Raw genomic sequence first — 13,168 nt, forward strand, 5'->3', positions numbered from 1 at the left:
CTTACGTCTGGCTATAACAACCAGTCCTTAACCCTTCCTCAGAGCCGTTCTCCAGCTCTCTGGACTGGCTTCAATAACATTTACTATGAAGAAAAATGTCTAAATTCTTAAGCCTCGTGCATTTTATGCATTTTCTTGTTGTTAGCATTAAAAAAGGTTGAATCCCAACAGAGAGGCTATTTAAGCTGTGGGTGTAACGTGGAAGCCAAAGCAAACCTTTTCCCTTAGAATCCTTCCTGGATGGTGCTGCTTCTATTCAAGCACAGTCTGCTCTAAGTACGTTTATAATTCAGAATTATTTCCAGCAATGAGTGCAAATAGAGCCAATAATCAGTACTTATTTCTAGGCTCTTTCTATCTTCCCATGGGGGAAAAAATTCCTTCCACTGTTCTTCTGAAATTGAGCATGATGAAAAAATTGATGTTCCTCCCTGCACAGCTGTCTTCCTCCCTCTTCTATGTCTTACCGAGGTGTGGGGCTGGAGGGCTGCTTCTGAACTGGGTTGCATGCACAGGAGCCAAATCTCAGTCTAAAGCAGGGGAGGGAAAAAAATACCTCCTTTAAGGAAATCTGGCAGCTGGAACAGAGCAGTACAGTCTTAGGCCCACAGCCTGAGGGTGGTTAGCTGCTCCCCATGCCCATCGTTGCTCCCAGGTGGGAATGACTACAGCTCTTTTAACCAGAGTATTTGTTCGATCAAACTGGGCAGTAACTGTGTGCTGTCTTCAAAGTCATTCAAAACTGAATTAATGGAGTGCTCTTGTAAGCTGAAGCATGGGGAGGCAAGTAAATCCCTTTCCCCAAGTCTCAGAGGAGCTGTTGTTTCCCTGCAGCATGCAGGGAGTCACACGTGTCTAAAATGTCACATATCAGTCTCAGAGCCCACGCTGCTGTTCAGGTAATACCCTTGGTAAGCACACAGTTTTTGTCCCTCTCGACCTAGCAATGTGTGTGCCATGTCATCATCATCTCCTTTTTGTTTTAATAGGGACTGGGTTATGCCGGCAGCATGACAATTAGTTTTACAGAGGTTTCTATTCATCTGGTGATGATAATTAGGAAAAAGCTAGGGTTGGCTTGACACATGGGAAATTACTAGACTAAAGCTGGATTGGTTCGAGGGTCTGGCCTAGCTCATCTACCCATTAAAGCTAATGCTGCTGCTGTTGCATTTTAGGATCTGCTTCTGGCAGAAATTCAGGCTGGGTACACCAAGAACCTATGCCAAATGCAATTCTGCCTGGGGAAATACAAGAGGTGTCATCCCCTCCGTCTGCTAAAACAAAGACTTGAGTGCAAAGCATCACAATGAATTGAAATGTGTAGCACCAGCTCCCTCAGCTGCCCTCTGAAATCCCAACACCTCCATGTATATGGAGGCATTCCAAAACCTCAGAATAGAGCCTGCGCTTATGTGACATCTCAGCTCCTTGGAGAAGCTGACAGCACTGACTGCTAGAAGTGGAGATTTCTCATGTGACACAGTATTAGACCCTCTATTCCCCATTTGTTGGAGGTCAGCAGAAGCTGCTGTTGACTCTTGGCCACTGGTAAATGTGGCAAGTTGCCTCAGAGAGGCTTCTGGATGGAAATGTTTTTTAGTATCTGCTTCTGGACTGTCCTCTACGAGGGCCTAATCCAAAAGCCTGTTCATATCAGCTGTAGTCAACTGAACAGGGATTTCTGTTCACTGACGTAAAGCCTGGAAGAATGGGATGCAGAAAGCTGCCCATCTTCAGTTGTCTTCAGGCAGATGCTTCTGGCAGGGATTGGATCCCCTCTGGGTGTGAAGGTGAATGGAAGTTAGTTATAGAGGGTCCCAGGGGAAGGCAAAAACAAATTTCACTGTGAATCATAGAGTGGTTTGGATTGGAGGAGACCTCAAAGCCCACCCAGACCCCAACCCCTGCCGTGGGCAGGGCTGTTGGATAAGGCTGCTTGGGGCTCCATTCAGCCTGGCCCTGAGTGCCTCCAGGGATGGGGCACCCACAGTGCCTTATCCTGTGTGCAGTGGAAGTTCTAGTTCTCTGCAAGAGTGGCTATCTCCAGTCCTCAGCTTCTGGGACTTCAGCTTTCTTCAGCAGTAATATGTTTGTGTTGTGGAAGTAACTACAGTTTTTCAAGCAGTGATTGTTTTAAGATATCAAATGAAATATTTTATGCAAGATTCCAAATGCAGTATTTTATGTTGAAATGAATTTGTGTCATCAGTTTCGTCTAGGAAATGAAGTTTTTGCCATGGAAGTAATATCAGAATATTATCCCTTTGTGATCATGATGAAGAGGGGCTTTCTCTTACCCCGGATTGCATGCTATTTTGTTTTTCCCATAAGTGTCATGCACAAAAATCCCAGTGATTTTAACTCATGCTCTGAACGCTGCTTTGTGGTGTGCTGAATGGAGTGTGACTGAAACAGACCAAAGGGGAAAGTATAAAAATGACTGTACAAAGAGAGATTGTTTGGATATCTTCATATAGCAAGAGGAGTACGTTGCCAATAGGAAGGAGAAAAGTGGAGACTCGGCTGTGTTTACAAAGGCAGAAGGAATTTTCCTGAAGTGAGACCAATTTTGACATGATCTATTACGTTTTCTTGATTTTTATAGGGTTAACTCTGAATAGGATTTTCATGTGGTGATCTTGAGTGAGGGCATTAGCTTTGTATTCAAGCTTCTCAGCCCCACTTCTCTGTTTGGTGCCTGCGAGGTGGTTGAGGTGGCTGTAGCACAACCTAGGGCAGGCTGTGCCTGGCTGCAGTGCTCCACCCCTTCAGTATACACCTGGGAAAAGTCTGGTTGCAGAACAAATGCTTGATGCTAACCCTTGCTTGAAGCCTTGCTTTGATCACCTGCTCTTACTCCTTCTCTTCCATCCCAGTAAATATTTTCCTTGTGGCCTCCATCCAACGAACTGTTTAAGTGCACACAGGTGCAAGCACGAGAAGGGACTACTACTAGTATATCTTACTGTGTTAAGCTGTACTTTTGATGAAGAAGAAATTGCAAAACAACCCCTGCACACACCTGCCCTTGCCAACCCCAGCCTTTATTATTGCTGGGCTGTGAGCATCCTGTGGCCAACCAGGAAATACCAATTTAAGGTGCAAGTGTAATGTACACAAGGTAAGGTGTAAGGTGTAGTGCTCTTTGACCTCTGAAGATGGTTGTAGTGATTGGGAATTATACATGACACTTTGGCTTTATCTACGAGAGCAGTTTTCCTGAATGATAAGAGAAGCCCATTCCTGTGTCTCAGTGCCCCACAAACACAGTTGCCCACGCACAGTTTGGCTGATAATGTAGGGCTACTTGAGACACTTGCACCACCAGTGATCCACATGGTAGAGGTTGTCAGTGGCAGGTATGGGTGGAGGTGACTTGGCAAGTGTCATCCTTGAAATGCCAGGGAAGGGTGAGTGTATTTTCACAGGATTTCCTATGAATCACATTATTTCCCATTACTGCCTTTAAGTAGGTGCGTGTGTGATATACTGTGCTGGCATAGTGAACATAAAGGAAGTTATGTGGTCCTGAATGCATTTTAACAGTGGTTGTGCTCAGCATTTTAAATGCTTGGAGCATGCATCTTCTGATAAAGAAGTCATAGACCTGTTGCCTGTCATGGAAATATTGCACAATTTTTTCCCAGTGGAATAATACCTTCAAACCCATGTGAGAAATCAAATCTGCCTCCATCCCTCCCCAGGTAAGTGCCAGATATGCATCCCAGTATGCGAGCATCCTTCCGTGTCCCACTAGGACACTCATGCTCCTCACTCCTTCACCATCAGCTTGAGAGCATTGTTGTCCATTCCCTTTCCTGCTGCAGATGCAGTGAGAAGCAGCAGTGGCTCTGAGGGGGTCTTCTCTGTCCTATACCCACTCTAATCACTGACCCTTCTTCTAAACAAGAGGCCTGGAAAGATCAGGCCTGGCCAGCATGGGTTCACGAAGGGCAGGTCCTGCTTTATCTGATCTCTTTCTATGGTTGAGTGACCTGTCTGATGGATGAGGGAAAGGCTGCTGACAGAGTCTACCCAGACTTCAGCAAAGCCTTTGACACTGTCTCCCACAGTGTTCTCCTGGAGAAGCTGGCAGTCCATGGCTTGGATAGGTATGCTCTTTGCTGGGCAAAGAACTGGCTGGACAGCCGGGCCCAGAGAGTGGTGGTGAATGGACCTAATGAAGGCCATTGGGATGAAATTCAACAAGAGTAAGCGCCAAGTCCTGCACTTTGGCCACAACAACCCCATGCAATGCTACAGGCTTGAGACAGAGTTACTAGAAGACTGTGTAGAAGAACAAGATAAAGAAAACGTTATCGCTCTGAGGTGATAAAGTTTTTTTCAGCCTACACGTTGCTTTGGCAGCCCAACTGGACCTTTAGGCTTTGCCCCCTCCAAACTGTTAATGGTAACCCAAATTTTGATTTCCATCTTATCCATAAATTGGGCCACTCATGAAATAATCAGGTTATTCCGCTGCTGAGATGCTGATGATTTCTAACCATCATTCCACTTACGAAGAGATTTTGTAAGGCCTATGTTTCTTTGGACTCTCTTTTTAGTACCACAGCTATGCTAGAACACAGCTATGCAAGACAATCAACAGAGCCAGGTGTCAGTAATGCTTTTGAAACTGCTACTTATGGTTCATTCTCCCTAATTAAGTAAATAGTAAGATAGTCAGATGAATCATCTACCAGGCAGCGCTGTTGTGTCTGTGATTAATTATGGGGAGGGTGGAAGGTCAGATTACACCTTTGTGAAATAGATTCATTTGTTCACTGATATATGTGGGCTGATATGGCATCGTGATGCGTGACCACCCAGACTGTTCTGATGCAGGACAAACATCATTCCCTCATCTCGATTATGCTGTCCCATAATCTACACAGAACAGAAGGATCCATCCAGCTCCCCGTTCTTTTGCATCTGGCTCTTGCTGTTCCCACTGGTAGAGCCAAAGGGAAGGCAGTGTATTTGTTTACACACAGTCTCTCCCACCCATCAGCTGGAGCAAACCATGGATTCCAGCCATCTAAATCCTGAAAGCAGTTTCCCTTTCCCCTCTTCAATCCTGTGTGCCCACACTGGAAATAATAATAATAAAATAAGAAGGTTCCCAAATTTGGAGATAATTATTTTTTGTAGCTCCTGGGACAACGTGTTCCATGTTCAAGGCACAGGAGTCCAACTGGGGTCCTCTAGATTAAGCTCACAATTTCCTCCATTGAGCTTTTACACTGGAAAAGCTGAGGCATCTACCCCAATACCTTGTACTGAAACCTCAGCCCTCACTTGCCCCTGGGATGGTAACCACCTTAGCTGCACAGGAAGACTGGGACAAATAAATACTCAAATCTCTATTCTGCCTGTCAGTAACTGGGACATGAAGAAGTTTGGTCCTTTTTGAGGCGGAGCATTCTGGTTGGCAAATCTAATCCTGAGCTGTGATCCCTGTCACCTAATGAGACTGCTGCTTTCTGTCTGTTTGCCATCACCAGAGAGATCTTCTCTCCCTTGCAAGAAAATCACAAAATCTTATGTACTTCTGCAAGCCGTCTTCTGTTGCCAGGATCAAATTCTAGGGCTGTGAGATGCATGTTTTTCTGAAAAAAAAAAAAGAAGGGGGGGTTGGGGAGGGACGACACCAAGGAGTCAATGCTCGGTAGCCAGAAGGTGAAAGCAAGCATTAAGAGAAATAATTAATATCAGGAAAACAAACACAGCACATGTCTGGAGAATGGAACAGCAAATGTTAACAAATACTTGCTCTGTTGATATGCCCTATGGTGACTGTTATTTCAGATAACTCAGAATGAAGATCATCTCCTGTAGCTTCTTACCTGCTTAGCAGAACAATGAAACTTGGTTCTTGAGCTGTGTTTAAGTCTTGGAGTCTCTAATCACTACACAAAGCTGTAGAACTGAACTTAGGCCAATGCTATGGAGGTCACAGTAAGCCTACAGTGAATGCAATTGAGGGTGTGAAAATAGGAAGGGAAAAAGAATCTGAAAGATGGACATAAAATGGAAGAATTCATGACATGAAAGAAAAATGCTGCATTAAGGACTCCTGTCCTCCTGCATTTCCTCCTAGGAAAATGCCAGGTCAGGTGCTGATGAATAGTAACTGCCCAGGGCTCACTCATGGGCTGTTGTGGGGTGGAAATTAATAGATTACCAGAGGGCATCCTCATTCTATGGGAGAGCCCTGCTTTGCTCTCACTTGACGCATGGGGGCTTACCTAAATGGTTTTGGGTAATGCTTTAAATACAGCTGTTATAATTAAACCAGGACAGCCCCTGGCATGGATGCAGTTGAACTGACAGGACCTAATTCCCATGTGAGTAGCAGAGAAAGCTTACATGGACAGGAACAACTGCAAACCAATACAGCTACAATCAGCACAAAGGCTTGCACCGCTGCCGTGACACTGGCAGTAAATCACAACTGAATACCCAAAGGTAGTAAATCATTAAAACAAGAAAAGCAAACCAAAACAATCCGCGTGTCTCAGATTAAAGGAAAAAAGGCAATTATTGTTTCACCGCGTTTTTATCTTTCCAGCTCCTTGGAGCCAAAAACCGGAGAGATACATGGATCCACATGCAGCAGCAGGGGACAAAGGCAGTGAAATAGAACCATAGGATGAATGTCCTGAGTTAGAAGGATCCATGAGGATCATCAAGTCAGCACACCAAAGCCGTGCCCACCACTGGGCTGTCGTGCAGTTTACCATGCCATGGGAAAGGAGAAGGGTGCAAGGGAGGATGTGTAAAGGCTGGAGGTTCTGGAGGACTGGCTGTGAGAGGCAATGATGGGAAAGGCCCTGAGTGGAGTAATGCGTTATGGAATAAAGCAGTTGGTGAGGTATTGGAAAGCAGTAAATCTTCAGCCCCAGCTCACTTCTGGCTCTTCCATTCGCTTGCTTGGTCGATGACAAAAGGGTTATTCATCAAACAGTCGCATCCTGAAATGTGCTGCATTTTAATAGAAATAACACTCTGGAACGAGATGTATTTTTTACTCCTGATCCTTTCACCATGGCCAAAACACTTCTGTGTGTGATATAAGTGAATTAACAACAACCTGGTGAAGCAGTGATTTCTGCAGTGGTGCTGACCCCGCTGCTGGGGATGGGGCCGTGCCTGAAAGGAACAGTCATGGGAAAAAAATAAAACAAAAAGTGTGTTTTTTGTGGGTGTTGAGATAGTGTGAATGGGCGGGTGGGGATGGAAGCCTCAGCTGGCACTGCCACTAAGCTTATGATGTTGACAAACCTGAGTAAGTGGTCACACAGGGGAGAGAGCAGCAACAGGAATAACAGTGTGCTAATAGTTGGTGTGACGCATTTCGGTTAACAGCATTCCCAAATGCTCACAAAAGATCACAACCTTCTTACAGGATGAAATCAGCTGAGGAACATTTTGTCTAGGACGGGAAATAAGCTGAACTGAGTGGATTATATACCCACAGCAAACAGCATGCCCGTTCTCGGTGCAGAAATCAGGTTTACGTCCAGAGGTCCCGTGTGTCCTGCCGTATTAAGGTTAGTTGTTGGGAAGCTCATAAAGTGAGCAGGAGGCTCACCTAATATGTAAGGTACATCTTATCATAGGATCACAGAATCATTTGAGTTGGAAGGGAAACCTTAAGGGCCATCTAGTCCAACTCCCCTGCAGTGAACGGGGACACCTGCAGCTCCATCAGGCTGCTCCATGGGGTGGGACCCTGTCCATCCTGGCCTTGGATGTCTCCAGGGATGGGGCATTCACCACCTCTATGGGCAACCTGTTCCAGTGCCTCACCACCCTTACTGTAATAAACTTCTTTTCATGTCCTATCTAAATCTCCCCTTCTTTAGTTAGAAACCATTTCCCCTTTTTCTATCACAAAAGACCCTGCTAAAGAGTCTGTCAGCTTCATTCTTATAGTTCCCTTTTAGATACTGAAAGGCTGCTGTCAGGTCTCCCCAAAGCCTTCTCTTCTCAGGCTGAATGTTCCCAGCTCACTTACACCTTATGTCTTGCTGCCTTCACCTAAGCTACAGGAAAGTGTCACCTTGCACAGGGCCAAATGCACTTCCCCCAGAGACGCAGAATTACATAATCAGGAAGGTAAATTCTTGGGCTGAAACAGAGGTTGAGATGGGACAACACTGGGAGTGAACATTTTTCCTCTTAGCATACCTCCACCCTGGGTCTGAGGAGGGAGCAGCTGGGAAATAACTGGCAGCATTGGCTGTTACGCCCAAAGGCCAAACCAAAACAAACCTCTCACAAAAGCTCCGTCTTGGTCCTGATCTGCCCTTGCTCTCGCTCTGAGATCACCAACCATTAGTCGCAGCCACTCAAAGTTCAGAGGGGAAGATGCTGAACCCGTGCTACTCTTGCTGCCAGAGATTTATTGAGCTAACATCTTTATTATTCAAAATATTTGAACAAGTGGCGGTGTGGTCACTCCCTCTTCTGGAGGCCCACTGGTGCCAGCCATAACACACTAGAACAAAGCAGGGGCTTTTGCTCAGCACAACTTTCCTTCCCTCCTGTGTTTCCTCCTGTGAGAAATGACCTCCGATCAAGGGCAATTGGAGACTGGAGCTTTAAAACAGATTATTTTGTTCAGCACTGGAATGGAAAGCAAACACTCCTGATTCCCCTTTGATGCCAGCTGACCTGAATCAAAGCCTGGAGACCTCTAGCTGATAATGTTTACCAGATGCCTCAGAGAAGGAGGGTTTCCAATCGAGATTCTGGCTTCTAGATACCCCTGCTGAAAACCTGAGTGCCCAAGGACGTGGGTTCAGTGTTTGGCTGCTGTGGCAGAAGGCTCACACGAGAGAGAGAGAGGGCACAAATAAAGCAATGATGCTTCTGCATAGTCCGTTAAGTTCAGGTGCTTGGGTAATAGCAGGGGTGAGTAGAAATGTCCTTTTTGTGGATTCTGCAGTACAAGGGCTTGCTTGGGATCTGCACTCTTTTCACACCAAGCAGACCTCCATCCCTGCATCCCGGGACTGAAACATTCATCCCCATAACCATCCCCAAAAGCAGCCATGGTAGGTCTGCTTGTCATCCAGCACAGCTGGGCAACACACAGCAGGGGACAGGGAGTGTGGCACAGAACTGCCTTTGGTGCCCTCCCATCTTCCTCCTCCTTGTGTCCTGATTTTTTTTTCCTTTATTTTTCTTTTCCTTTTTTTACTTTCTTGTCTGTGTGTGTGTGCCAATAACAGATTAATTGTCATCCCTGAGAGAGCACGTTAGGGCAATTTGACCCAGCATGAGACCTCTCATCTATCTTTTCTTTTCAAAGAACTGTGCGTAACTAGCTCATATAGCCAGAGGGCTTTATGCCACCCTTCCCTACCCTGTGCTTTGCTGTGTTTGGAAAATAATTAACTTGTTACAGCTGCTGGGGTACCCCGTGTCCCCTCCTGCATTGTTGAAATGCAGGGCTGCATCTGCTTCCCCAGGTGGGTTCTGCTGCCACCTTCCCCCACCTCCACTAAGAGCTGATAGAATGGCAAGGCAACATCCAAGCCAAAACCCATACTAAGGCTTTGGTCCTTCCAGGTGAGTCCTGCTGCAGCCCTCCATGCCCAAGCCTTGCAATTCATCTCTTTTGGTATTCAGAGGTTTTCATTCTGAACTTGGTGTGTTCCCTGGCTGCATCATCAAGGGTATTAGGAAGCTGATTCAGACCTTGGTGCTCTCCTCAGCAAGCCAAAGGATGCAGTGAAAGGGACCCTCTGCAGAGAGCATGCTGCATGTTCCCTAATGTGCCACTGGAAGGCAGAGGCTCTCCCTGCCTGATCCTGAATGCCCAAACCCAATCAATGATAAAGGGAAGAGTCAGGTGTTCCTGCTGCTGGTGGGCAGCCAGGCATCTGTTTTGACACGGGCTGCGTAAAGGGCCCCCAGTGAGCACACCATTGCTCATATTCCTATCAAAAGGAAATCTGGTCTCAGGAGGGTGTTTTTTTTCCTTGAGAGGTTTTCCAGCCATATGTTGTAAGTCTCAAAAATTCGCATCTGAATCATTTATTTTTAATAGGCAAATTTCTTCCTTCTGTCCCTCCCTTATGCAGACTTCATTAGAGGGAGCAGAAGAAGAATTATAATAACTTCTTTTTAAAACAGGGAAGACAATGAGTGTCCCTCTCCAGCCCCTCAGGTTTGTGGAAGGTTTCCATGAACACCTCCCTAAAGGCAGCTGTGCTCTTCCCACCCCAGGGTTCCGCTGAGGTGGAGACCGACTTTTTACACTTATAGTGATAGGAAAAGGGGGAATGGTTTTAAACTAGAAGAGGGCAGACATAGGTCAGATGTTGGGGAAATTCTTCAGTCAGAGGGCAATGAGGCGCTGGCACAGCTGCCCAGAGAAGCTGTGGTGCCCCATCCCTGGAGGCGCTCAAGGCCAGGTTGGATGGGGCCCTGGGCAGCCTGAGCTGGTGGGGGGCAGCCCTGCCCATAGTAGGGGGTAAGGCTGGGTGGGCTGTGAGGTCCCTTCCAACCCAAACCATTCTGTGATCACTCTGGAAAACATACTTTGTCACTTCACCAAGGCTACCTGTTCTCAAAGTCCCTTGCAAGATGGAAATGAATCTGTGCTTTCTTTCTCTCCTCCTGTCTCCTGGAAGCTAATGGTGCAGATTTATGTGCACCTGGCTAGGTGTGGTGGTTTCAAACGTATTGCCTCTTTGGTTGCCGTTTGCTCCCAAAGCAGCTGAGCAAGACAACTAGCCCTGCAGCTCTCCTGCCCCTACCATCTAACCAGGCTCCGCTTTCTAGCACTAACACACCCTCCTGTCAGGCACTGAAAGGAAGGTGCCATGACTTTGGCCTCATGTGCGCCAGTATAAGTAAGCAAGCAGATATCTTTGACCTTGGATTCTTGATAGGTGATTAAGGCCAAGTCCTATTGCTTTCTCTCAGCATTAGGATTTTCTACTTTACTGCTTTGTTTTTGGAAACACACAGTGCGAAAAAAAATGTTAATAGTGGCATGCAGTTTCATTTGCAAAAGTAATTTTTCAGAAGTATGGGCGAACATTGTGCTGTTATGTCTATGCATATTTTGCTGACTTGGAGGTTGGTACCATATCAAAGACTTGCTCACTAAGCCTGATTTGTGCCCTTTAGCTTTTGATGTTTAAGAAGCTTTTCTTCGCAAAGTCTCCTTTTCTATCAAGGCACTTCAATGAACATCTTCTTTTGCCCACCTTCAGAACTGCAAATAGCATCTTTCTATTCTCCCTGATTTATCTTACGTATTCTCTTGACTAGAGGCAGGTCATAAATCTGCCCTAATTTCATAGTTCGTGTTCTTTTCCTTTTCTTTCAATTCCGCCATTTTCTGAGACATTCACACTAATGAAATACTTGGTGTAATCAGCCTTCTGAAAGCAAACTGCAGTAAGGACATGGGCTGGGCTCCATCATGAGAGGGGTGGCCAGCAGGGACAGGGAGGTGATTGTCTCTCTCTACTCTGCCCCTGTGAGGCCCCATCTGGAGGACTGTGTCCAGGTGTGGGGCCCCCAGTACAAGAAAGACTGGGAGCTGTTGGAGAGGGTCCAGAGGAGGGCCACGAAGATGATGAGGGGGCTGGAGCACCTCCCCTATGAAGACAGGCTGAGGGAGCTGGGCTTGTTCAGCCTGGAGAATTGAAGGCTGTGGGGTGACCTCATTGCAGCCTTTCAGTAGCTAAAGAGAGCCTATCGACAGGAGGGGAGTAAACTCTTTGAAAGGGTAGATAACAGCAGGACAAGGGGAAATGGTTTTAAGTTGAAGGAGGGAAGATTTAGGTTGGATGTCAGGGGGAAGTTCTTTACTATGAGAGTGGTGAGGTGCTGGCACAGGCTGCCCAGACAGATTGTGGATGCTCCGTCCCTGGCAGTGTTCAAGGCCAGGTTGGATGGGGCCCTGGGCAGACTGCTCTAGTATGAAATGTGGGGGTTGGTGGCACTGCCAGTGTCAGGGGGGTTGGAGCTTCATGGTCCTTGAGGTCCCTTCCAACCCAAGACATTCTGTGATTCTGTGACATTAAATGCATCAAGATGACGCAGAAGCAACTGATTCCCTTCTGCCACTTCATCAAACATTTGAACTTTTTTTTTCCCCTTTAAACTATTGCTTCTTACATGTTCAAATACAATAAATAAATAAATAATAGAACTGTGTTTAAAAATAAAATGAAGGGTCAGAACTTGAACTTGTCTTCTGTGGGAATTGCACTGATGCAGTATTTAAGACCATGTTCTGGACAGAATTCCCCAGAAGAAAGAGGAGCATTCATTGGTTTGGCTTGCAGTTTTTTGGGGGGCAGCCATAGCTGCAGGGTAAAAGACCTGCTTATGTCTTGTTTGGAGGCTTTAAGACAAACTGAGTGCTCAGTGACAGTTCTGGGATTTATCTCTTCCTTTCTCTGCTTTTCTTCAAAATTTTCTTATCAAAGGTGTTTACTGGAGAAGATATTATCATCATTATTGTGTTAGTTTTAAAGAGAGAATTTGCTCCTGCTTCATCTCTCTCCCTCCCCTAGAATCATTATTTTCTGTTTGTGACATCAAAATCTTTGTTGTGAGAGTGTTTGTCAACTCAAAAATAGAAGAACATGACATCAGTCAGGAAAATAGCAGCAAGAGCTGAAGAACTTTCAAAGGTACCCTGATTTTAGATTCTGATGTAAACTGTTTTTCCCTGAATAAGATAATTTGGCGGCCAACAGGCCTGCTAGCTATCATGTCCCTTGCTGGCATGTATGACTTCCCAAAGCTTCAATGGTTCAGTACGAAATGGTCAGAAATGACTTAAGACTTAAATTTCCATACCAGAATTAATCACAAAAACATAACTAGATCCTCAGGAACAGATTCCCTGGCAAAATACTCCTTTGAATGTGGCTCCTGCCAGGTTGGAATAAAGATCAATTAATTCCCAGCTCCTGCTGGTCCTTTGTGTCTTCTCTTGATAATCATTTTAGCCAGTGGGAGTAGGAAAGGTTTGAACAAGAGGCCATGTTCCATGCTTCTCCTCTTTCTGGAGGTCAGAGATTGGCTACAGCAGGAGAGGATAAGGTGGACAGAAGGCAAACATTCTCAATGCAGAGCCAAGCAGCTTCTCTACAGGGTGATCTCTCTGGCCCTCAGGCTAAGAACT

The sequence above is a fragment of the Gallus gallus genome, chromosome 1 (genome assembly GCF_016699485.2).
Source record: "Gallus gallus isolate bGalGal1 chromosome 1, bGalGal1.mat.broiler.GRCg7b, whole genome shotgun sequence".
Lineage (NCBI taxonomy): Eukaryota > Metazoa > Chordata > Aves > Galliformes > Phasianidae > Gallus > Gallus gallus.